The sequence below is a fragment of the Emydura macquarii genome, unplaced genomic scaffold (genome assembly GCF_026122565.2).
Source record: "Emydura macquarii macquarii isolate MOO-44397 ecotype Brisbane River unplaced genomic scaffold, CSIRO-AGI_Emac_v2 contig_2897, whole genome shotgun sequence".
Lineage (NCBI taxonomy): Eukaryota > Metazoa > Chordata > Testudines > Chelidae > Emydura > Emydura macquarii.
The window spans coordinates 38,274,585-38,301,343 of NW_027133034.1; the positions used below are offsets into that span (position 1 = coordinate 38,274,585).

General features: G+C 37.8%; 1 long non-coding RNA gene across 1 annotated transcript in view; it reads right to left on the reverse strand.

Annotated features, from left to right (window-relative positions):
* LOC137166807 (uncharacterized) overlaps positions 1 to 26,759 on the reverse strand; it is a 152,072-nt gene that overhangs the window by 75,452 nt on the left and 49,861 nt on the right. The window contains exon 3 of the long non-coding RNA XR_010923829.1: positions 8,475 to 8,553. This is a non-coding gene — a long non-coding RNA (uncharacterized lncRNA). The remainder of the gene's footprint in view (positions 1 to 8,474; positions 8,554 to 26,759) is intronic.

Consider the following 26,759-nt stretch of genomic DNA (forward strand, 5'->3'; position numbering starts at 1 on the left):
CAATGTGAGGTTTACCATTGACTTCAGTGGCAGCAGGATTTCCCCATGGATGGTTATGATGTTGAACAATACTGAGACCCATTGATCTATATTGGGAAGGTAGGGTAATTTCCAGCTAGCAAGAATCAGATGGAAGTTGTGTTTATTCGAAGGACTCCTGACTAGTTTTATAGAAGAGCACTTGGATGTGATACCATATATACAGAACCTAGAAGAAATGATTCAGACAAAATTCTGGTTTGAGTCTTATCTGCTTGACCTACAACCTCTTAACAGACAATGATGTTCACAGAGCATCTAATAGGATCTGCCTGGTTTTGAGACATTTCAAGAAATATTCAGATAGGGACCATCAGGTGTATTTCAAGAGTTCAGTGTGTCTTGTGCAGAATTTTAAACTGCATCACTGTGGTAAGTACCTCTGGTAAAGATTTCCATATGTTTTAGCACACGCACCATGGCCAAATACTCTCTGAAACTGGGCAGTTTCATGGGATATATGTACCCCCACACCAGCCCAACAACCAAAGGGTTAACACAGGCATGGCTGACTACTGCTGATCGTCAGTCTCACAGCAGCTGGGAGGATGAAAAGGCTAGGAAGCGGAAGGGCAGGGTATCTACCAAAGGAGTGAGCAGGCTGGAGAAAAGAACTCCTGCCAGCAAGCTATTAAAGAGATGCCCAGAGACAACAACTCAGAAGAGGATGGATTGACTTGACTGACAGGTGTGGGAGACTGCAGAGACCTAGGGAAGGTAGGAAGGAGCTCAAGGCACTGTCGGAGTCGAAGAACCCTGATCCTGCTTATCCAGCTCAAGGGCTCTGAGCTGGAACCCAGTGGAGTGGGCAAGCCTGGGTTCCCCTACTAACCCCCTGATGGACTTGAGAGTGAAGAAAGGGTTTTCAGACTCCTGGGCACCAGGAACAGACAGTGGGCTTGTTTACACTGGGTGACTCCATCGACATCGCAGCCATCGATGCAACGGCGTCTGGTGAAAACATGCTCAACTGATTGCCGAGTGCTTCTCCCGTGTACTCCGGTACTGCACCAGAACAAGAAGTGCAAGCTGTGTCGACGGGAGAGTGTCGATATAGCATAGTGAAGACAGCGCAGGTACTTCATGCAAAGTACATCAATGTCAGTTATGTTACTTATGTCACGTAACTTTCATACCTTGCATCGAAGGAGCTGTGCAGTGTACACCACTGGTTCTCAACCAGGGGTACTTGTACCCCTGAGGGTACGCAGAGGTCTTCCAGGGGGTACATCAACTCATCTAGATATATGCCTAGTTTTACACAGGCTACATAAAAAGCACCAGTGAAGTCAGTACTAACTAAAAAGTCATACAGAAAGTACGAGACGAGAAAGTAAGCAATTTTTCCATAATAGTGCGCTGTGACACTTGTGTGTCTTTTTATGTCTGATTTTGTAAGCAAGTCGTTTTTAAGTGAGGTGAAATGGGTATGCAAGATAAATCAGACTCCTGAAAGGGGTACAGTAATCTGGAAAGGTTGAGAACCCCTGGTGTAGACAAGCTCTAACAGCCTTGCTAGGCTGAGTCCAGGGGCTGTGCCACAACTGGCCAGAAAGGGTGCTCTTGTACAGATGCATCATCTCACAGGGAGCTGACACGAGATTCTTTAGGCTTAATTTTCAGAGGGGCAGAACACCCACAGCTCCCACTGACTTCAACACCCTAGGACTTCTGAAAAACAGGAGTGTCAAACTGGATACCCAAAATATGAGAGAGACAAAAATCAGAGGCCCCCTTTTTAAAATTTTGATCTGTGTCTCTATGTTTTTAGTACTATCCTTGCTTCATCAAACTTCCAAGATCTTTGAGAACTCCGTTATGGTTGTTCTTATTGGAAAATTTGTATGCCCTCTAAGCTTTAGGAGTTAACCAAAAGCAGCAATATTTTCCAGATAGAGACAGGAAAAGAGAGATGGGGTTGGAGGAAGTTATGTGCATTTTTGTCTTCTACTTTTTGACAATTTACTAATTACATGTACTGTGTGTTTACTGTTGTTTGCAAATTCCTTGTGGAATTGCATTTTGCTCTTCATCATTTAAAACTAGTTATTCATTTTCTTCAATGCACCGTTGAATCTTTCTTCTAGGGAAGAGAATGCACTTTGCATTATTCTTTTTTCATAAGGGCTCCCATGAAGTGAAGCCAGTCCTGACTCAAGTGGTACTAGAGTTGTGTTGATCTGAATCCAAACAAAGAGGGTGTTTGCAAAGAGACCTGTGACCTGGAGGCACACAGCTTGAAGAAGTCTGCTTTCTGCCTTTCTCAGATTTATTCTGACTGAGGGTAACTTTTCTTTCCGAAAAAGCTATGATATCCTGCCATACAAGATATCCAAAAGCTTGGCATGAAAACAATCCTTAAAATAAGATGTCTGGCTCAGAAGCTTTCAGAAGATACATCTACCCTCAATTATGCCTAGTTCAGCCCCCTTGCATTTTTAAAATCTATTTCTTTCTCAACAGAACACATACAGATCCTTGTGTATGCTTCATTTTACAGCTCATTAGATCCGGATGTGTCCTCCACCATCAGCTGCAGTTCTAACAGAAACTTGCATGTCAATATATACTGGAGAAATTGCATAATAAACAAATAAATACATACCAAATCAGAGAAGAAGCTAGTAATTTTATAAAATGTTATCATGAAAATCCATACGACAGACTTCTGTATTGCATTTTTTACCCATAGAGGTTGGCTAAATGAATATCAAGGAGATATCAAGAGGCTTTGTATTTTCATCTTGAAAATAATAATCTTTATCTCCACCTAACTACAGTACCAGTGTTTACTTAACAATACTTCAAAAAGGCAAAACTAATGATGTGCTATGTAAAAGATGCAGTAGGCTGACGTGTGACTGAACCTCAACAATGCATATAAAAGATTAAAATATTTATATTAACTCAACTGGGCTTAAGTGCCTTTTAAAGTGTCTTTATAGGATTTATGAGTGTCTGTTATGTTGTGCAGGTTGGAAAAAAATACCCGCTTTTCACTACAGATTGATCATTAATTGAACAGCTCATTCACCACTGCAATTTCTGTAAAATTTGAACTGTTGCCCTATCCTCTTGTGTTAAACAGTAAACTTTTCTCGTCTCAGTCTTCATCACTATGACAAGTAGCCCATCAAGCTGCAAAACTCTAAGTACCTGCTCTTTCTTAAAACTGTGTTCTGAGACTTCTGAACAGGAGTGAGCAAGCCCTTAATTGTTTGGCATTGGGTTCAGGCATGGACTTTAAAGGTCACATTTAATCAAAAGCCACCTTAAATGAGTTTCTTATGAGACTTCTGCATTTTTTTTTTTGTTATTATTGACTTGGACATCTTACTGTTACAGTTGCTGAATGACAGAAAAGAACAGAATAGCACCAGAGAAAACAAAATTAGAATCCTCCCAAATCAATCATTAAATGTAAATTCAAAGACAATTAAGAAATGGTTTGAATTTACAGCAAAGCACCTAAAATACAGATGGATTGTTCTTTCCAACTTGTTCAACAACACTAATTTGAAGAGACAAGTTGAGAGACATTTTCACACACAAAACACTTTAGTGAAGTAAACCAGCTTTTTTGGTATGTTTATTTTCTTTTGTTAAAGTTTTTTTTTTTTAAAAAGCATTTTAGAAAAGCTAAATTTCCGCCCTTGCAAAAAGGACACCATTTTCTCATATGGGTTTATGTAAGCTGACATTTGCAGTGCCATTTCTCTCACTCTGAGCTATTTAAAGGTGCTTGCCCACAGAATTCTTTTGGGAACTGATTTTCTAGACTAAGGGCTGGTGTTGCTTTTGGGGTGAAATCTTCTAACCTCTTCAAAGAAAAGACAGGTTTGACCCCAGAGCCCTTATTTATAACAACCAGTCACAAGGTGACCATCCTACATGACCTATGGAACATGCTTTGCACTATTTTTAGACACCGTAGAATGTGCTCAAGGGCAAATGACATATTCCATGATTAAGAAAGAATTCCTGCAGAAGCATTGTGCAATATTAGGAGACATAGACCCACTGAAACATCAAGATGAGACAGGAGGTTCAAATGGTTTAATAAACTCTCCCTTCTTCAAACTTCTTTTTCTATTAACATTTTTGTTCTGAACAACTCCAAACAATTCTAAGTTAAAGGTGAAATAAAATGCTTTTCATTTAAAAAGATATATATATTTTTGAGATCCTATATCATCCATACTATAAATGCATATACACATACAGAGCTACATTTTCATTTGAACTTTTGATTTTACACATCGCAATGGACAAATTGACACGTTAACTGATTTGAATGTGTAAATCTATATATGCCTACCAAAAAAAAAAAAAAAAAAAAGAGGTCCAACTGAAAACTGAGCCCCAAAATTTATAAATACATACATTTTGAAGATGCACTACAGAGGCTTTTTGCCTACCATGGTCTGAGTTAAAAAGATTTTTTTCTCCTGAAACAGTGGATGAGAACACTTGTTAACAAGGCAGGATCTAGTGGTCTGAGAACAGGACAAGGGACCAGGAACCACTACATTCTAAACCTCTAATACAGATTACCAGGGTTGTTTTGACGAATCATGTAATTTCTCTGCTTCAGTTATTTTAATATTTAGTTAATTATTTGACAGGGCTGCAATAGAGACTTTAAGTGCTTAAAATAGTATAGTAAACTATTTTCTTTACACTGCTTAAAATCTTAGACCCAGGCTTTTAGGTATTGCTGCACTCAGCTTCATAACACTGAACTGATTTAGGAGCCTACATCTAATTTTCAAAAGGTATTGAGGCACTGAGGAGTCTAACTTTCATTGAATGTCAATGCCTAAAAACCTTTAAAATTCTGGGCCTTAATGATGTCTTCAATTTCTTGGTAGGTAAACAAAAGAGAAACTAATTTTCATGTATATTGTTTTCATGTATTTATTTGTAATTTTTAGCTGTACAAGTTTTTTCAGTTAGGAGGGAACAATTCTTTGACCTTTACTCAAGTTATCATGCTGTATTGGGACTGTATGCATAGTCAGATACTATTCAATTTAAAGAGTGAGAAGTGCTTGATTTTGGTTGTTAAAAAGATCAAGTTTGTTTTTGTTAAACTATGTTTCCATTCACCTTCAAAAAGTATTGTGATGAAAAGAAGTAATGAAGTGTACTTATTTCATTTGCGAAAAGTAAACACATGCATTACACTAACGTGTTGCTGGAAATTTTGGTTTGTTAAAACTTGTCTTGAGAAATCAACATTGCTTTGCTAACTGTAGATCCATACCTCATTATGCAATATCACCCTGCAATGGTATATTTGAGTTTTGCTACAAACCTTGCAATGTTTTTATTTCACAGTCATTATACTCATAATGTTTGTACATGGTTTCTGCTAAACTGGATATCTTAAACTTATATTACAGTCAAACCCCAACCCTTTCAGGTCTCAAGTGTAAACTTGAATACTTTGTCTGCTTGTATGTCCTTTCTAGGTGAATGATGGCATTACTTTGTATGCCTCTACAGTTTAGTGTCTCAGTATTTCCATTTTAAACACCTATTTTCAAGGGTTTATAACTCAGTTGTAGAATGTATTCCAGGCTGATATTTGGCATCCAAAGTCCCAGTCAAGAAGTTCAAGCACTCGCTCGCTTTCTCACTTATTATACATATACACATGAACATATATATAACAGATATAACTTGGGATAAAATGGTATTATTATTTTTAAATAACAGGGGTGCCAAAATAATAAATATTATGGACAGAAGGAATGATCTTTAGGCCCCAAAAATCTATTTTTAGCTGTTGACAGCCTGCTTCTTCACTCTGTTCTTCACCTATCTCTCTCCAGAGATAATTACAGTTTTGTGACTGTTTCTGGCTACTCTTGCCTCACTTGTGAACTATTTCTCTGAAAATGTTCATGCTATACTGGGCTGCGATCTCATCAGATCTCACAATCTAAACAAGGTCAGATCTGACCGTAACATGGCCAAGGGAAAACCAAGTACTATAGCAAGTAGTATTGATTCATTCTTTCCTCTGAATCAGTGCTAATCTAAGGTCCCAGCACAGAGCCAGTGAGAATGGCACTGCTTTTAAAGATGTAATGTCAAGAGTCTGATTACCTTCAACTATTTTTTTTGAAGAGTCCAGGAGGTATTTTGCAAGTATAGGACTATTATCCTCAGCATTAGATTCAAATTTGAGTGACTATATTCTGCTCCTCCATATTATCTTGTGGTGTCAATTAGCTATAGTGTTTTCCCTCACTTCCTATTCTAAACTGTTGTGTAGTTCAGCTGTACACAGTTAAATGTTTGATAATAGTTCACCTTTAGATAAAGAATGCATGATTCTGTATATTTGTAGCATGGGGGTCTCATAGTGATCTGCGGTTACTATAGTTTTCAATTTGGCCACTTTATTTAGGTATCTAAATGGGAGTTGTTGTCGGTGTTGAAATATAAGAGAAATTGTTCTAGTCTGTTATTCACTACGTTTACCTGAAATAATTCTGCTTAAATCCCATCGGTTAATTAATTCTTAAAGTCTTGGTTAATTAATTTTAAATGGTGACACACCTCAGGCTTTTAATTCCCTGCCAGTGTGAACAATTTCTTCCATCCTCCTTTTCCAAACTCCTTCCTAATATTGGAAAGAAAGTGTCTATGAATGATTCCACACCTCTACATCTACTTTCGAATTAGGGATGGTCTAACTTTTAATATGACATTTGGTCACTTAAATTATAGAAGTTCTTCTATAACCAATTTTGCTTACATATGTGCATGTGTAAAACAGAAGCAGCCATTTCTTACAGAACAGTAGCTTTCTGAATTGGCAACACCTTCCCCCATCCATGAGAAAAAAACATTTTGAGTGTATCAATAGAGAGGTCTATGTTTCTTTCTTGTCTCAATACTCCTTACAGGGTTCTAAATTAACCATATCAACTCAGGAAAGGGACTTGGGTGTTGGAGACAGATCAGTGAAGACATCTGCTCAATATGCAGCTATGATCAAAATGTTAACAAGATATTAAGATGCATGAGGAATGGGAAGGAGAATAATACAAAGAATATTACAACGTCTTTTAAAAAAAATCCTTATACGGAATGCTGTGAGCGGTACTATTCATGTCAAAAAAGATATTGCAGAAATAGTGGGGATTCAGAGAAGAGTGATGAGAATGATCAAGGGCTTGGGAAACTCTAATATGCAGAGAGATTGAAAAGAGCAGGGTTATTAACCTTAGAAAGGAGAAAAATTAAAGGGGATATAAAAGTATATATAAGTATATATAATAATGAAGGGTCAAGAGAAAATAGATCAGGAGCTTCTGTGCCCCCCATCTCATACACAATAAAAGGAAACATTCAATTAAATTAAAAGGTGGGAAATTCCAAATGGATAAAGGACCCTTTTCCCCCCTCGCATAATATCTAATCAGACTGGAAGTCATTGCCACAAGAAGTCATTGAAGCCAAGAATTCAAGATTCAAAAAGGGACTGGACATCTACATGAATATCAAGAATATCCAGATTTATCTAGATTAGCAATAATACATGAAAGGGATATTAAACCTCTAGCTTCAGCACTTAAGCTAATATCTAACTATCAGAGACCAGGATGAGACCTAATGTAGGGGGCACGTTAGCCCATATCTGCAGGGTTCTTAAACCTTCCTTTACAGCCTCTGGTACTGGCCACTGTCAGAGATAGGATACTGGACTAAATGAACTTCTGGTCTGATCCATTATGGTGATTCCTATGACTAAACATATTCTCTTTCTTCTTAAGTTTTAAACAATGACTTTTAAAAAATGTATGCTCTGTTCACGTTATTCAAGGTGGTTTTCTCACATGGGATAGACTATAGTGAAGGCAAAACAATTGAAGACAGAATAGGGGAACACAGCAGACCTTCACATTCTAGAATGAGAATAAATCTCAAGCCCCCATAGAAAGAGAATTATCATTAGAAGTGAGAAAAAGTGTGTTGCTTCATACAGCTGTATTAGAGAAGAGGAAAACGCCTTTTAGGAAGTATTAAAAATGTACTGCAAGAACAGCTTCTTTGCAGTATTCCCAACCATGCCGAAATGCAGAAGTGCTGGATATTTAATTGAAGAAATCAGATTTCATGAGATTCCAGCCAATTTCTGCAGACTCATGCAGTAGGCATAAGCACCCAAACCTCAACTCCAAAGGCATACCACTGAAGGAAAAAGACGACATGTCTGTCTCTTGTGAAAGGAAAACATATTGGAAAATGTATTCAAGAACAGTTAAATCCATACAAAAATATGACACCACCTCACCCAGAAGTCAGCCAAAACTCTGGGATGATGTGGTGCTGAATAATTGGTAGTGCAAGTCGAAGCTGCCTAAGGAAAGTTTAACATTAAAATAAATTTCAGAAGAGAGTTTGTGAAATTTACTAACCTTGGGAAAGATGATCTTTTCTTCTTTTTTCAATTTCTTTGCCGCCTTTTGGAAGTGCTCACCCGCTCAGACACATTTCCTAAAATGGAAAACAAATCAAGAACTAAGAGGGAGACATTCATTTAATTAGAGATCTAGATAGTGACACATATTTCTACAAATAATGCAAAAAATTCAAGATACAAGCATGCTTGAAATGGCAGAATAAAGCCTCTAGTTTAAAACCTGTTCTGGTGAACTCCAAGGGTGAGATTCACTCTGTGGAGACGGCCAGCTCCAGGTTTATGCACTACTTAAACCAAAAAAATTAAATGGTAAGCAAACCAATTATTTTCCTCATACCAGTTCACTCCCACATTTGCTCCTGTCATATAAAGTCCTGGAAGAATTCACAAAGAAATTAGTCCTATCATATAGTAAATAAGGGACCTACTGTGCAAAGTGCTGAGCTGCCTGAATTCCCATGGACTTCAGTTGGCATTCGAGCCACTCAGCATCTTTCAGGAGTCATAAAGCATCTCGCAGGATTAGTCCCGAAATGCTTAAAACTAAGCTTAGGAGCCACTTATCACACCATTACGGAGTCAGGTGATGATGCAGTAAAATCACAGCCAGTAAATATATTTTGCATATGATTCCAGGGAACTGCTAATGACCCACACAACTGATCTTCTGTTGAGGAAAAAGAAACATTTTTGGAAGCTTTTTTAGACTGTTTTAGAAAGAGTCAGAGGTTTTAGCCCTTACTGCCGTAAAGTCCATTTGCCCTTTTACCACACACAATTTTTACCAACATAGCTCCTTCATATTTTTAACCCCACATGGCAGTTATGCAACAAAAGGATCACGTTGACAAATACAAAAGTTACAGCTTAGCCTCAGCAAACATAGTGGTGGCTATTATTTAAGAAGTGTGTCATTTTAAAGGTCTTTTCTCCAGGGGAAAAATATGTTTCTCAGTTTGTTTTTAACCACAAACTGGCTGAAGTACTCCATGTTTTCTTTAACGGTGACTTCAGTGAAGCCTGTGTTCTGTCTGCTATGATGTATCTGAGTGCAAACAGCCCACTGTTAGCCATTATGTACCTATTAGCACTGATTACTTTCTGATAGCTCTTCACCAGTTGGTTTCACTCACTTTGACAGATTTGGTGCTTTGTTTAACCTTTAAACTAGTGGGGCAATAACACTGCTGACAGAATTGGAGAAATAATTAAGGAAAACTTAGCTAAGGCATAAGAAAACAACTGTAACAAGGCAGGTCTTTCTGTTAGATTTGAAAAGTTGTCAACTGACACACAGAAAAAAAAAGGGTTTGTGCATCCATTGCAATGACCATAGCACAATATAGCATAATTATGGCTATTTCCAGTTTACTCTGCAGGAATCCAGTTTAAAGAGATTATTTCTGCTTTACTAATCTTATTTTTTCCTCTCTGTAGGTACATACTGTCTAGGTCAGGAAGTAATTTATTTCAGCATTTTTTACAGATTATAGCAGGGAGAATACTAATAATCTTTAGCTATAGAATGTCTATTTTGATTTATAAAACTGAAATAGGCACAACAGTTGATTAAAGTACTGTCTGGAAACATGCTAAAAGGAATTATTTCAACTTCTTTTTCAATTGACTATTGTTACAAGATAACACCTAAGATTATCATAAATGAACAAAATGAATTAAAGAAAAAATAATATCGTCTGTTTTTCTTTTTCATACCCCCCTCCCCAGTTTATTGACTTGGTGTGTTTGACAGCACTTTGGGTGAAATTAATTCCAGCCAAAGGCTCTGTTCAGGAAGAATATGGGTGTGCTGGGTAAATGAAATTCACTCCCCCAATGCCAGGATCCACAGGGCTACTGTGCAGCTACTACTGGATTGGAATTACACCTGTAATGCCACTTCACTGGTTGCATGCGGCAATGGAACCTCATATATGCCTCTTTCCTGGCTTACCTTCAGACTACCACCAACCCATCTACCTCCTGTGTCAGCCTCGCAGAGGCTGGTGTGATTCCTGACACAGCCTCAGTCTGGCTTTTAAGAGGTGTGGAGGGCCTTGCACTGACCCTGTGCGTTAAGGATAAATTTTATCCTTTGCATACAGTGAATTTGAGAATTTTCTTTGTACAATCAAACACCTGTTGTTTGAGCAGGTCTTACCCAGCACAAGAGAGAGAAATATTTTTTGAAATAAGAAAATTTAATTGTAAAACTACAAAAGTTGGGAGCTATATTCATGGGCAACTGTAGTACCTGAAACTACTTTAAACTCATTTGTGAAAATTGACTTGATTTAAAGTTGATGGGTCCCTTTAAAGTTTCCACTCAACTCCTTTTACTGAGAGTGATCTAACCTGTTTTGGAAGAAATAGAGCGCTCTGGTTTACGATCAGGCTATTCTCAGGTTTATGAGCCATATAATTTTCACAAAAGCATATGCAGAGTTCTACAAGATAGCCTGAATTTTGATGATTTCAGTTTAAGTTTAAGGAATCCAAATTTGATAGGTTGCAGGAGAGGGGTGATCTTAAAAAAGCTGGGTGCTTTATGTATTGTTTAGTGATGCTCTTTGCAACTCAGTTCAAAATGAGAGTGTAGGTCACAGCCCTTTCGTCATTCTACTTGACAACCCTGACATGAAAAGTACAGAAAAATGCTTCATTGCTGCATACAAATAATTGAAGTCTAAAAATATTCCAGTAAAGCAACCAAATTAGTCTGCCTGATCATTAATAATTGAAGAGTTTGTAAGACATTAAAATATAATGTATTCATATTTTCCTCAGGTTGACTACAGCATTATATAATATGATATATTTATAATCTCTTGCTTTAGTTATGCTTCCATTGGCCATGACAATAATAACTAAAATAGGCTACTTATCCTTCTTGTCAGATGTAAGATACGGACATCAAGCAAATAGCACAGTTGTCTCTTAATTAAGTGTGGTAACTAGTCTAATTTAGTGTCCTTTCATCAGTCATTTATCATCACTCTTACTGCTCCCAGTATTAGTTTTTATGCTAATTGCTCACTGTAATGCTCCTAAACTACATAACTGCATAAATATTTCCTGGCCAAGAAGTTCAGTTTCCAGCAGCTCATTGCAAGTGTTCCACAGCAAAAACACACTCTGTGCAGCACTTGAATGGGGCGGGTGTGTGTGTGTGTGGAAATCAAATGTAGGGTGAGTTTGTCTTTGGTCATGCAAACATAATGCAGTTTTTAATGTGGTTTCTGTGCTTTAACAGCTCTTCAGTGAACGGAAAGGGTACAGTAGGTAGACATTTAAGATGAGATTTTTTTTTTTTGGCTAACATTAAAACTGAACTTCCTCTGAATTCTCTTTCAACATGAATAGTTTTCTTGGCTTCTTTCACTTTTTGAATCTCTCTAAATTTGTGCTTACATTTTACTGTATTCTAATAGGAAACATTTTTTTTGAGAGTATCTGGAAACAGAGAAAGCTTTTGGCATGGCATTTTTCACCTTTGTGCCTTAGAGTCTCTTGACAAATAAGACGTTATGTAAAGGAGAAAAGAGTGATGTTTCTCTTACTGCAGTCTGTGCATTTGAAATAATCTTTATCTCATTGTAAAACGTACAACATGATTTAAACCTCAAGAGCGTGTACTAGTAATGAGGGCAAGGATCGAGATATAGAGAGGTGTGTTAATTAGGGTGATTTCAGTACAGTTATTGGAGCAAAAGTGTACACTAGCTGTATATTGTTTTAAAATGGAGTTTTATTATTAAAGATGTATGTGACATTGCTTGTGGTGAAAAATAAAGTTATTTAATATGACACAGCAGGCCAGCAGTGTTTCAGGAATAAATGGAACTGGGTCATTATGTGTAAACTGAAAACTTGTTCCCAACTGTTTGTGTAGGGTACTTATACATGAATTCATAAACCCCAGACCAAATGGATTGGTTAGAGATCAGCAGACACATGGATTTCTCAGTAAATGTCTCTCACCCCATTGCCACTTTTTTCAGTACTCCATATGCTAGATTGCAAACTACAGATTTAGCCCTTTTGCCCAAAGGCATCCAAACCTGTGAAAAGCCTAGCTGAAGCACTGTCTATTGTTCATTGACAACTTGTCAATTTACTTCCAGGCAAAATAACTCATAAACATGATAAGTAAGGCAGATAAAACAAGAATTCTTTCACACTTTGCAACTTTACTGCAAAAATGCCTTATTTTCCATAAATGTGTGAAATCTCCCCTCAGAATTGTGACTGTGCATTGAACTTTAAAACTGTGTGGAAACAGCACACGCATATCATGGTTTCATTCTATAATAAGATGAATGTTAAATATTAAAGATGGATTAAAAGTGATAAAATAAAAGATTTTCAAGATTCAACAACATTATCATTTGCTATCTAGTTCTTTGAGGTAATAAAAGTTAAGTTTCGGAATAATCTCCAAAAGACAAATGTTTGAATACCAGCCTCTAAATTTGACATTTTATATATTTATAATGGCTATTAACCAAACCTTATCAATTCAGAAATAATAAAAAAAATTCCTATACTTCATATACAGTGCAGTGAGCATTACATACAAATTAACCATGTGCCAATTCACGGTATGCTCAAATTGTAATTTTTTCGGTATTTTTGAATTTTCACCAAGAGATGAGAGCATACAAGTGTCTTTTAAATCAGTCACAAAAGGCATTTCCACTACCACACAAAGGATTTATACTCACTTGTCTTCACACTCACGGCTGAATCATGCACCCATGATTGAATTAATATTTGCTGGGAAGACTTTTAAGTGGGACATTTCCTTGCATTATGGGAGTAGTAGGAGAATCTTTTTAAAAAATGGGTACTAAAACAACAGTAATGCTTGTGCAAGACATTCTGTGAGACTACTGCTTGTTATATCAAACATATACATTTCACTGATCCTTTATCCTCCTCCCCTTGATTTTTCCTCTTGTCTCCCACTATGTGCTAAGACTGTAAGCTCTTTGAGGCAGAGGTTGTCTTTTTAATATATGTTTGTACAGCACCTACCACAATAATATAACCAAAATAAGAGGTTAATACTTTTTTTAAGTAGATTGTAGGCTGTGTAATATGCTATGTATATTCATGCATGTCATGATTAATTTTAGAAAATTTTTCAAGCACATTCACAAATATTTTAATCAGTCATGCTTGCTCATACCCACACAAAGTTGAGGGTCAGGTGTGATTTCTGTCTCTTGCATTCACCTCTAATTTCAAATGTTTATTACGTACACTAAACATTTCAAATAAACATTTGTGAAGCGTTTTCTCTTAATCAAATTACAAAAGAAGATTCCAACTTTAAAAACAGTATTTGCATTATACATAACTTATTAATATTACATGATTCTTTGCTACATCTAATTATGAGGGAAAAAAAGGAAAATGTGAACACATCACCTATTGATTCATTACTGAAATTCACATTCTGTTTATACTTCACCTCACTATGTTATTACATCTTCATTTAAAACCAATTATAACTATAATTTAACTTACAAAGTGTGGTTAATGTTTTGTTTTCAGTTTCTGTATATCTGTTTCTCCAAGAATTCCATTTCAGTGCCATAGATCAGATGGAACAGCAGATCTTGGGAACTTCACTGTTAATAATTCTCATATAAACTCGTATATTAAATAAGTCATGCCACAATTTTAAGTGTAATGCTCTCTTCTGTACAAACACTATAAATGTCCGCACAAATTACAGTCTGTATAGATACAGTTCAGATGGAGTGAGGCATTCTTTTTTCATTTTTACTTCATACTTGTCCTTATTAAATTTCCTCTCGTGGATTTCAGACCAGTTCTCCTATTTATCAAAGTCATTTGGAATTCTAATCATGTCCTCCAAAGTGCTAGCAACCCCTCCCATCTTGGTATAATCCACAAATTTTATAAACATACTCTCCACTCCATTGCTGATGTCATGAATGAAAATATTGCATAGTACTGGATGCAAGACAGCCCCTTCCATGATCCTACTAAATATGTCATTCCAGTTTGACAGTGAACTATTGATAACTACTCTTTGAGTTATGTAGTTAGTACTTAATGAGATTTTTTACTTGACTTTTGTATTCAAATAATTAAAATACTCATAGCATTACCTTTATTTTGTAATTTTGCCCCACTCCACAGATTACCAGTTTCCTTTCTTTGGGTGAATCCTCAAACAAATTGTCTAGTGCATATCCTTGTTATTCAAACTATGGGGAATCTGCATGGGTTTAAAGAAATGAATCCTTTGACTCTGTATCTAGTGTGGAGCCCATCTGCACACATGACTTCAGGTTACGGGAGGGAGAAGTGAACAATGGTCCACCATAATCCTTCATGCAAGGTTTTGGGCTAGACCATCTGGCCTGTATACTGACTTGCCAACCCTACTATTCCCCTGGCAAACCACAATATATCATCCTTTTATTATTATTAATCAGTTGTATTACTGTAGCGCCTAGGAACTCCAGCCATGGACCACAACCCCTAGGCACCATACAAACGCAGAATGAAAGATGGTCCCTGCCCCAGAAAGCTTACAATTTAAGTATAAGACAAGAGACAATAGAGGCGTATTGACAAACCAGTGGGGGAGTACAATGAGACACTATTGATCATCATGATAGGCTGTGGTGTCCGTACACTACTGCCTAATTTTTGTCAAGTTTTTGTTGGAATCACAGCAAAATAATTTTAAGAAGAGATTTGACCCCTGAGCTGTGCACAGGGAACTTCCCAGACTCTCAGCAGGTGTAAATTATTACAGCTCCATTGACTTCACACCACCTGAAGATCTGTCTCTGCGTTTCTGATGCTTTCAAGCTGTGCGTGCCCTCAGAGGAAGCTGGAGAATTTGGCTCTTTACATTTTTCAGAAATTTTATATATTCATTCCAGAACTTCCCTTTGATGCATTTGTTCAGAATTGGAAAGGGGTATAGTGCTTGCAGAAATAACATCCCAAGCCAAATCTGCTTCAGTCCCTGAAGTTCTTCATTTTAGAGGTGTTATTTCCAAAAAAACATGAGCTCTATGGAATGCCAAGTACCCAAGAGGACATCTGCACAATACCCAAGGCAGTTGAATGGTTAGTAATATCATTCTGAGCCTTTTCTATTATTATGGAGCAAAGAAAAGTATGACCTTACAGTGTAAAAATATAGTTTAACATTTTCCAGGTAAAATTCACAAAAATTGGTATAGAAAACATGAACAGGGTTCTGTTGCAACTTAGCATTCGAATCAGGGGCTATAGAAAACCAAGACTGTTTCCTGTGGCCCTATTGTCTACAAAGATATGTTTTCTGTGTTCAAATCTGAAAATAAAAATTGCATGCTTGTGGCTCTATTTTTTCACATGTACAGCACATGGCAGGTTAAAAGGGCTTAGCTTTGTTGATTAACTATCCAAATGTTTAATCAATACAGCAATAGCTAGATGCATTCTGGCTGTGAAAGACCTTGGAAAAGTCCCACTTGCCTTATTCCCCGCCCTCAAGTGGGACATCAATGAACTATTACATGATCCTTGCATATCAATGCAGAAGGGCTTAGACAAATACAACACTAATGGATAATTGTGGGTCACCTTGTCAAAATATGTTAAATGCCCCCTGAGTATGGTTTTTTTTTTTTTTTTTTATTATTTAAAAAAAATGACAGTAAACTGACCTTGCTGATATCATTCAGCCTTTCAGGAAGCAAATATTACTCAGACTGCAAGCGGTTCATTGATTCATGGGTCAAAAATCCATTCAAACTAAATTATAAAAGACGCATCCTGGTGTATTGATACAACCCTCAGTAACGGTCGGACAAACTGTTAAACAAGTGTACTCTTTAGTGTAGCTAGAACACATTTACTGACACTTATTCAGAAAATACACATAAAGGCCTCTGTCTGAGTGATTCATAAGCAAACGCCTGTGTATCCCTGAGTACACTGGATGTTAACATATCACAAAATCAGAGAAAGTTCATCTTGGGACCAAAGTCCTTGGACTCAGTCCAAGAATATCCCGTTTGCAGGAATGGCATTAACTGTAGCAAGGTTGTGGTGGGACTTGGATTCCTGTCCCCGTATTTGTCTACTCACAATGTCATTAACACCTACATTGATTCTGAACTGTTATTGGTGCTGATGTAGTGCATGGAACTGCTTGTTGTCTGGTGTCACAAATCACAAGCCAGAGAAATCATTCTGATAAAGATAGCAACTCTGCAGCTTCCCATTGTTACAAGTGATGCCACAGAAGAACTGCATACATGTTAGGAATGTAGTATAATAATGATTTTGCTTAGCTATCCCTTAGAAGCATTACCGTTACTTTTGCTGTTAAAATTAGTACTCAGAGGACTATAACATAGTTTGCACTGGGATTGTCACAATGCATTTGTCTCATCTCTGGCACTGGCACTAGTACTCTGCCTGAGATAATGCTGTAGGTTAAAACAGGCAACAAGGACAAAATGCAATTAATTAGCAAAGTTCTTCCCTTTATTATGAAGCTTATTTTCTGTGCAGCCAGCCAAAAAATTGAAAGGCTAAAAAAGTATGTGTTCAGAGCTATTAGGAATTTTTAGAAAGTTGTTATATATTTTCATTTACTATTTATTGCAAGAAAGTTACTTTAATCCTGTGTAAAAGTGCACAAATACACTGATTTTATATATACTACCATAACACAAATATTTTACTATATACACACACACACACACACACACACAGTCATTCTTTGGCATCTTTCAGTCTCGAGAGACCATGGGTATGCACCCCTGCAAGGTAGAAAATTTTCTCAGTTGGTTTTATGGCAGCCATGGCTGTGGCTGAAGAGACCCACTCAAAAGACAGACAATCGCTGCCACATTTGTCACATTTAAAGGTGGTGTTTCAACCCTTTGGGATCTGCCTTCTGCGAGCTCTTTTCTCCTCTGCTAAGCTGGACTACTTTCTCTCATAGCTTTGGGGACCTTTACTGAGCTCTTGTTTCCAAAGGCTGAGGGCTGAGAGTGATCTTGCCAGTTATCCATATCCATCTCCATTTTGCTGAGGTCTCACGTGCACACATCCTTGAAATGTAATTTTGGGAGCCCTTTAAAAATCTTTTCCCAATTGCCAGTTTGCTGTAAAGGATGTCCTTTGGGATGTGCTCATCATTCATTCGGTACACATGTCCAAGCCATAGAAGGTGTCTGTTTAAGGAGTGTTTGCATGCTGGATATACTGGCCCACTTGAGCAGTTCAGTGTTGGTGACTCTGTCCCTCTATGAAATTCAAAAAATGTGATGAAGGCCATGCCTATGAAAGCTGTATACGTAATATTTACACACACACACACACACACACACACACACACACACACACACACACTTGTGCTATGGTAGCACAGAGAACGAAGCTGCATTGTGCTAGGCACTGTACAAACACCTAGTAAAAGGCAGTTTGACTAGGCTAAATAAATAAAACAGCCCAGGGTGTGAGGGGGGACAGAAATGAAGTGACTTACCTAAGATCACCCAGCAGATCACTGGTAGAGCCAGACACAGAACCCAGTTTTCCCAAGTCCCAGACCAGTGCCCTATGCACTGGACTATAGTGTTCCTCACATATTATATATACCTATATAAAGAGACATCTCTTATATATCTGGGGATTAAGGAGAGAGACAAGGAAGATTAAGGAGAAGTGATTGGAAAGTCCAATAGCGATCAAGAAGGAGAAGGGGTTACACAGGAAACTTTAGACTGAGGCACAGGTCTTAATAAGGGATTAGTTAAGGCTTTTAAGAGCACGGGCATTACTAGGGGAGAGGGAGGAGGTAAAATGACTGAGCAGCAGTGCTTGGAGAATTATGCCTTTGAAAAGTGCTGGAGAGACCTCTTGAGGGAGGCACTCTCTAATATTCCATTTGAGCATGAGGTTGTGTTGACTTGCCTATGGACTATCACTCTTGAATGGGTCTGTTCTTTCCGGTCAGGGATAGTCAAAGGGAGAGTAATATCTATCACTGTTTTGTAAACTGTATGTTTAAACTTGTTTTGGACCTCTCTCACTGGCACTAGGCACCTCAGAATATGACCTTAGGTAGGTATCATACAAATACATATTTAAAACTATCTCATGCCACCATGTTGTACATTAGCTTTTATTTTAAAATACATTAATTTTATATATTTTATCATTGCCATTAGAGAAATCTAATTAGTATCTATTCAATTTTTTATTAGGGGAAAAAAACTAAGGTCATGGACTCTTCTTCCCTAACACAGCATGGAGAGGAACCGAAAAATTGTCTCTTTTGCTTTTTTACACAACAAAAACAATATTACAAAAACCACAGCAGGTATAGTCCCAAATAACTGTGTACACTAAATAGACACAACAAGCATGCAAGGTCTAATATTAATACATACATACTGCTGCTGCTGCTCTGGGTGATTTCTGGCAGCTTCTAAAGACAGACACTGAGTGCCACTCGAAGACTCACAACAATTTAAAGGGATACTGCTCTATTCTTGTACACTCCCAGAGTCCCCTTATTGTGTCTGAGAGGGAAGCATACCAAGGGGAAAAAGATGGTTCCTATCATGCAACAAACGACATGCTGTTTGTGGCCATTACGTAAAAAGTCAAATCTGCAGCGCTAAGGCAGGAGATATGGAAATCGGCTGCTTAATGTGTCGTGTTCCCATGGAAATGTATCATAAACATTTTATGTAATTTCCACTGTAAGTCAGTACTTCTCTGATAGGCAGTAACTCCCCTCTCTGTGGAGCCTATACACTTCACAGAGTTATGGGAAGAAGAGAGAGGAGACAAAGTGAGCACCAAGTGGGGGTCCAGCTTGGTACCTATGAGCCATGCTGCAATTGAGTTGAGCTAGGTGACAAAGATATCTCACTGACCATGCGAATCACACACACACAGCTTAAAATATCTAGGATATGCGAGAAATGCTAGCCATGCTCCCCTCCTATTCTTCACAATCCCCAGCCTGCTGGCCCAAAGGGAATGATGGATCAGACAAGCAGCTTTTTGACAGCTACACAAGTACAGGGTGTTCATCTTCCCTTGTGGTTTTATTCAAGAAGGGGAACATGTAGCCTACGGTAGGCTATGAGGAGAGAAATTTAAAAGCAAAAATACATGGATAACCCTGCGGGATTATTTTCATTATTCATTTCTTTTCAAATTTACAGTTCAAACCTTTTTCTGTTTTACTTACTATCTCTGTTGAAGCAGTTAGTCACAAGAAGAGGCCTGGTAAATAGCACTGCAGCAGATTTTTCTAGTGCCAGTGGAAGATTTCACTGTTCACATTGATTCTCCAAGTGAGCGTGCTGTCAGGAATATTTTTACAATTCTAGCTACGTCTCTTTTTTACCATCCTGCAAACATTCCCCCACACTTACTGTGGAGAGAGAGTCACTGACACTTTATTACTCTTTATTATTAGTTGTATTACCATAGCTGCGTGGAGCCCTACTTATGGAACAGGATCCCATTGTGCACAGTACTTAACAAAGACAGAACAAAAAAAGACGGTCCATGCCCCAATGTTCTTTCTTTAGCTTTTAGTGTTTCAGCTTTTTTACTGTAGCCTCTGAATATTCTTTCCTTACCTCTGAATTTAGTAGGTGTAAGCCCATATGGCTAGCTTGCCTTCATTATATTCACTGCTTTCATTATATTCAGCAGTAATGTAAAGAACTTACAGGCCTGTATATTGTAAGAAATTAGCTTCAGCAAGTTAGCATAAGGTTTGAGGCCTATGAACTTTGAACAGATAAACTTTAAATAGCTAAATGGCCCAACGGAAAACCCCAAGTATTGGGGAGCTGAAAATAGTGTTTAAGGGGAATTTCTGACCACAGGTACATGATCCAACCACAAGAGTGTCATGGCAATGAACTGACATACATAACAGATACGTGAGCTACATCACAAGAGGGCCACAGTAGAACTGATGTATATGATAATAAGTTGAGATCATTGATCTACTAACCTGGAGAAGAAGGACAGTCCAACATTAGGAAGGTGAGGAAATACAAATAAGGAAAAGGGAAAAAACCCCTACTGAATATGCATCAAACACAGTGGCATCAATGTATCATATTATAAAAGTTACATCCCAGACTGGGGGCAATAGGAGAAGGAGATGTAGAATTTGGCAGGTGCAAGCGTGATGGCCACTGCTGATTAGGGGGAAGGTGATGGTGATGAGGAAGATGATGGCTAACATTCCAGGTTGTTCTGCAAGGGATGGTGTGGGTATGTGGATGTGCAGATGTACATTCTGTATTATCTTTATCTACCTTACTGAGTTTGGATGTTTGTGACTGTGTTAAATGTATTAATGAACTATTTGTAAATACAGAAGAGTTCCTATAGTGTGAGTGTTGTGACTGTGCACATCAGGGTTCCAAACCATATAATAATCTGAATAATACTGGGCCTGATCTTGGGACCAGAACCTTTCAACCCTCAAAGTAATCACTGGGGATTCTTAAGTAATCAATACAATATAAAATCTATAGATCAGGCTACATAGGAAACAATTTCAGGCAATGAGGACTGTCATGGTTACAGGGGTAGTTGTACTTCTGTTCCTTTTGTGGTCTCTCTGAATGTATCCCCACTGTAACCCTACAGTCCTCATGCCTTTACCTCTCCTGGGGTAGAATTTTTCCACTCTTACACCAAGTGGGGCTATAGCACCCTGTGTATCAAGTGTCCTTACCTTGCAGATGCAGCTAAGTTCAGCACCTGCAGTTCTTTTCTTTGGGAGTCTGTGACGGGTAGTGAATATAGTGATGGGGCAGTCTTCTTAAATCAAAAGTATTGTTTATTTTAGCTGTACTAACAAAACTTTCAGAGAAAAGGGAGTTTAAAACAACTCATGTCTATTTCACCTAAAGTCTTATCATCCCCTGATGGTGACCTAGACAGCTATAACTTATTCAGATACCGTAGCAAATGCCTATGTCTCAGCCTGGTTCCCTCAGACAACTAACCTCCCATTCTTGAGAGATTCCCTTTTTAAACCCTGTTATAGTTCTTTTGTTCTACTGTGCTTGTGAGCCTTTTCTGTCCTGTTTCAAACCAGTGTTGTAGGTTGGCTGGAGAGGAGGCAAAATCTTCAATATTAGTAGTCTTGGCATTGTCCCTCAATAACACTCAAGTGTTTATGGAGAAATGGCAATCTTGAGCCATTCTCTCTCTCCCTGCTAGTTTCTCCAGATAGCCCTCTATTAAGCTAACCTCCAAAAGTCATACAGTATCCATCCCAATAACCTGGTCAACATCCAGTATTCATAAAATAGTACTGAGCAGCTCCAAATCTGTCTCAGAAACTATTTGATTTTCTCTTGAAATTTCAAATAGTAATGTTCAGGAGAATTAGCTTGATTTTACTTAATATTTTCTTCTATTTTTTTTTAAACTAATGGACAGTAAGTGAATGAATTTCCCTGTATTTGCAAGGTTTATCTGACTATTTCAGGTTATCTTGATCTAATATTAATATCAGAGGATAAAGGCAACTCTGGATAGCTACCCAGACTTTATCTAAACTATACAAACTTCTTTATTTTGAAACAGTAGTCTGGACAAAGTGATTTTTCTGTTATTTCCTAGTTTTGAGCTGGCCAGAAATATCATAAGGACTCCTTATCTTATGGTATTCTGGCACTTTTGCTTGGCAGAGCTGGCTGGAACCAGAAGCAGATGTACCAAAAGCTGAAAAATATATATTAAAAGGTTGACAATGGTTCAGTTCTAGTTCAGTTCAAGTTTTGGACTGACTGCTCTTACAGAAGAATTTTGTGATTCCCATACTTGAGGACTCTCAAAGAGTTAACAAAGTCTCCCGTCATAACTTGGCAGCCAAAACTGTTTGTTAAGAACCAATAAATATCAGAGTATTTCTGGGACTGGCCAATAATGGATATAAATAGAAAATTCAGAGATATAGCAGAGTTTTGCTTCTGAATCAGGACAAACCTACACAGGAAGACATGTATCAGCAGGGGTAGAGTGAAAAGACAAATTCTGAGAACAAATGATATCTCCAAGTCCAGCATATGTCTACTGAATCACAAATGGATCATAATAGATATCTGAAATATGCCATACATCGCAGGAAAATAAATGAACGCATCACATCTTAACAAAACATATTAAAGACAGGGGACACTTTCACTACAGTGCACTGGGATGTGGCCACAAATCTGGCATTGCAATTGGATTACTAGGCAAACTACACTGGCAATATCTTAATTTTGTTTAATAAAATTAAAAGGAATACAAGTGATGATGGTGCTATGCAAAATACCTTACGGAAAGATAAGATACATGCAAAGTAAGGGCAAAAGGGCCTGCAGCCATACAGTGGTGGCCAATATAGTCATCATTTTCATTTACCCCAGAGGGATGCCTGTGATAACGCTGTCATTCCCTATTCTAAGTCTAGGGAGATACTAGAGTGTTCACGTAACTGTGATATATTAAAAACCGTTAAAATTATAGGCTCTCCCTTTAAATCCTAAGGGGTTTCCTGATCCTGCTTGCAGGTGATGGGGTTCTGAGGGAAGCATGCCATCTGTGTTCTCAGCGGTCAGTCTGCAAAGAGCCAGCCAAGAGCAAGGTGGGTTGAGCTGTGCCTCTCTGCCATAGGGAATAGTCTGCTTTTGTCTCTCTTTGTTTTTGGTTGTTGTATGTGTTAGCGTACTGCATTTCAAGAAATAAAGTAGCATTATACTGCAACCTTCCAGCAAGAGTATTTTATGTGTTTTAACTTCTCTATGTGTATGCCATGAACATAACAATAACTCCCATTAATTTTAATGTGAGCTATTTACATGCACTGAGAAGCATCTATAGACCTCTTAATTTTTAAGTAGGAACTGAAAATATATTTGTTTGCCAATTTTTTCAATTATTAATGGATATTAATGTTAAAAACAGTGATAGATTTTAGTGTTAATATTTTATCAATGATGTTGTAATTATATATTGACCTAAGCTTCATGAAATACTTAAGATACATATTTTCTTTCATGTTAAGGACAGGTTCTGCCACATTCAAGTGGAATAGTATCCTGCTATTCTAATAGATTTCATTGAAACTGCTCATGGAGTCAGGGTGGTAAATCAGGTTGTGACTGCGCAATGTATTGTCTAGCTGCAGGTGAGTGGGTATAATTCTGCAATTCTTTTTATATATCATTTCTTTTTTTCATACTGTAAGATATAAAATAATCAAGTTAGCTAATAATCAAGTATCTTCATTTCATTCTAGGTAATCTCCATCTTCAAAAATACCTCATGTATTGGATATTTCACAAAACATCTATCATTATTTTAAAGCATTTGAAAGGTTTTTAGGTTTTTTAAACAGATCTTCTACCCTCTGTGGCTTTTCCCACAGCCCTAATGTGTATGATCACTTTTTTCCAACACACTATTCTCCGCTGTGAGTGATAATGTCTGGTAACTCACTGAGGTGAAACACTGCCTTATTCAGAAAAATAATTTGGACCACTGCTGTAGAAAATGAAAGCTACATTCTTTACACGAAAAAGAGCACGGGATATGATTTCCTATATAAAGAATGCTCTTCTGCAATACATCAAACTTCTTTTCTCCTGTGTGTGCAAATGGACTCTCCTTTGTTACATGTAAGAGGCTGTATAACTCCAAAAGAGATGGAGTTAGATGAAAAAGAGCCATTCCAAACTCTACTGATTAAAATAAATGTGCTCATAAAAAAGACAGGAGAGTAAATTACTGTGTCCCCAGAACAGCAGTAACTTATACACCAACAAGTTATTTTCGAGTTTGCCAGAGGAAATAATCTGGTATCAACAAGGGGTAATTGCCTGAGCAAACTCATCTTTACATCTCACATACACTGTCACCTTGTGTAAAAAAGAGAAATATACCACATATCAATTCAGAAAAGATTTTTGAAACATTCTTTTAAAGGTTTCATCTCCTTCTCAGTCACCTGAAAAAAGAGAATATATACACAGTTCAGAACATATCTAATCTCTGCTCTTTTCTTATCATTGAACAGTATCCTAACACACCTCAAAATTCATAACCAAGGCAGCCTAGGGCAATATTAGAAAGGATCCATTTTAGACTGGAACAGAAATTCCAATCTGAGATTTACCTGTGGCTGTCAAAGGTGAAACGGGTTAGCTACAATACCCTTCAGGAATAAATGAACTATTGAGTATTTTTTTGATTTTATACCAGCATCATGTGGCAGTACTGCTGTACAATAAGTTTTCTGTGAATATTTACTTACATGTTTTAATTAATTATATTCAGGTATGCTCATGTCCCTTTTATGTTCACATTGCACAGAAATTAATTTGATTACACTTTACTGGCATAGATGTTCACAGAAAGCAATTTTCAACATCTCATTTATAAATATTTGTGGAAATGAATTTAAGGTTCACTTACGTGTGCATGGTGGCTTGAAATACACTTCCAATCCAGGAAGAGATTTACCCAACCAATCAAAACTAACAAGCCTTAAAACTCAACACAACATATGGGTAATTCAGAATAATGAATACTTCTGAGGAAATTATGATCTTCTTAAGGATATTTTGTGTATTAGAAAGGAAGCTACATTTATTGTGAAGTATCCATTCAGCACTAAGTAGGAGGGAATCAGATTAATGCCAGTGATAATAGTGCATCCACCTGATTATCACTATTTCAGTAAAGGATAAATATTGGTGACAATGGGCAACCTCCTTCCAAGTACCCCTTCCTGATCTCTGGGCAGACTTGCAAGCAGCCCCCTGCTCAATTTCCCCTTTCAAGGGGCTTCTTCAATAACTCACAATCCTTTGTGTCCATTCACAGCCATTCTCAGGTTCCAGTTTATTAAATTAACAAACATTCAAAATAAAAGTTCTCAGGTTTCTCCTCAAGCCCATCCATTTACTTCCTTTTCTGCCTGTAGTCTCACTCCACAAGTTTCAGGTTTCTTTCTCTGCTGGAGCCTACTTGCTCCCAGGAGCCTCTGTGCTGTGCTTTGCTCTGCTCCCACAATCCTCTCCAGAGCTTCCCACAGCTTTTTACAGGAGAATCACCTGATCCCTGCTCAGGTGTGCCTACTTAGCTACTAGAGTGGGCCTACCGAATGCCTCTTGCCCTTAAAGGAGCAAGCCGCCCTGTTACAATTCGATGACATTTTAATAAAAATAACATTTGCTTTTCTTCTGACTCAGCAGAGGACATCAATCTGTTCATTTCTTCCACTCCATCTTTTTTACTTTTATCTAATTAAATGAGTTCTCTTATGCCATCTCCAAAATTATCATAGCCAGCCTAATGTATCAAATATTAAAGTGAATACAACAGAGAAGAGCCTGAATCACCCAGTTTGTATCCAGATCCAAAGTTCTTCATACTTCCATGATGTTCTAATTCTGGGTTTTTCTTCCTTTCATTATAGGGTTGAAGACAGCAGCAAAAATCTAATCTGGATCTGACATTTCAGAAATGTGGGGAAATATAGATCTGGGAGGATTCTTGTCTCTTCACCAGTGCTCACATGTGGTGGTCATGGGGTCAGAGTACTATAAAGGAGCTGAGGTAGAATTCCTCAGGTGCAGGGACTAAGGAAGAAACAGGCTGGCTTATGAGGACCCATTTGCAAATCCTGGTGTAGTGTAGAGGATATGCCATGGTAGTGAGGCTGGAGTGACAGAGACATGTCAGTGGTAGAGACTCAGTGCTTAGTGCTGCATTAATTCAGGGCTGCACTGCTGCTCACTGGCAGTTATTGACAGATTGCCATAGGGCTGCTTAAGTTACATCTGTGGCTACTCTAGTCCCTGGATCAGTTCAGACTCAAGAGGGTACAGAGGTATCTTAAAACTATGTTAGCCCTCCCACCCCTCAGGCTGAGGGTGCAGTGCAGATCTCACCCCTTCTATGATACACAGTTCCCTTACCCAAAAGTATTTATAGGCTATCAGCACCAATTTCAATTCACCATCTGAGAAAGTGGACTCACTTAGCACCCAATTCTGCCACGCTTATTCACATGGAGTCTTCTAACCATACTTTTTATAAATAATTGTACTGAAATAAGTGGAACTCCTTGTGGAGTAAGATACCCAAACAGCATAAGGATCGCAGAATCAGGCATTAGAACATGAGTCCTTTCCTCAGCAAGGGAAGCTGGAAAGCACTCCTTGAAGAATCAATTAGCCAGCAG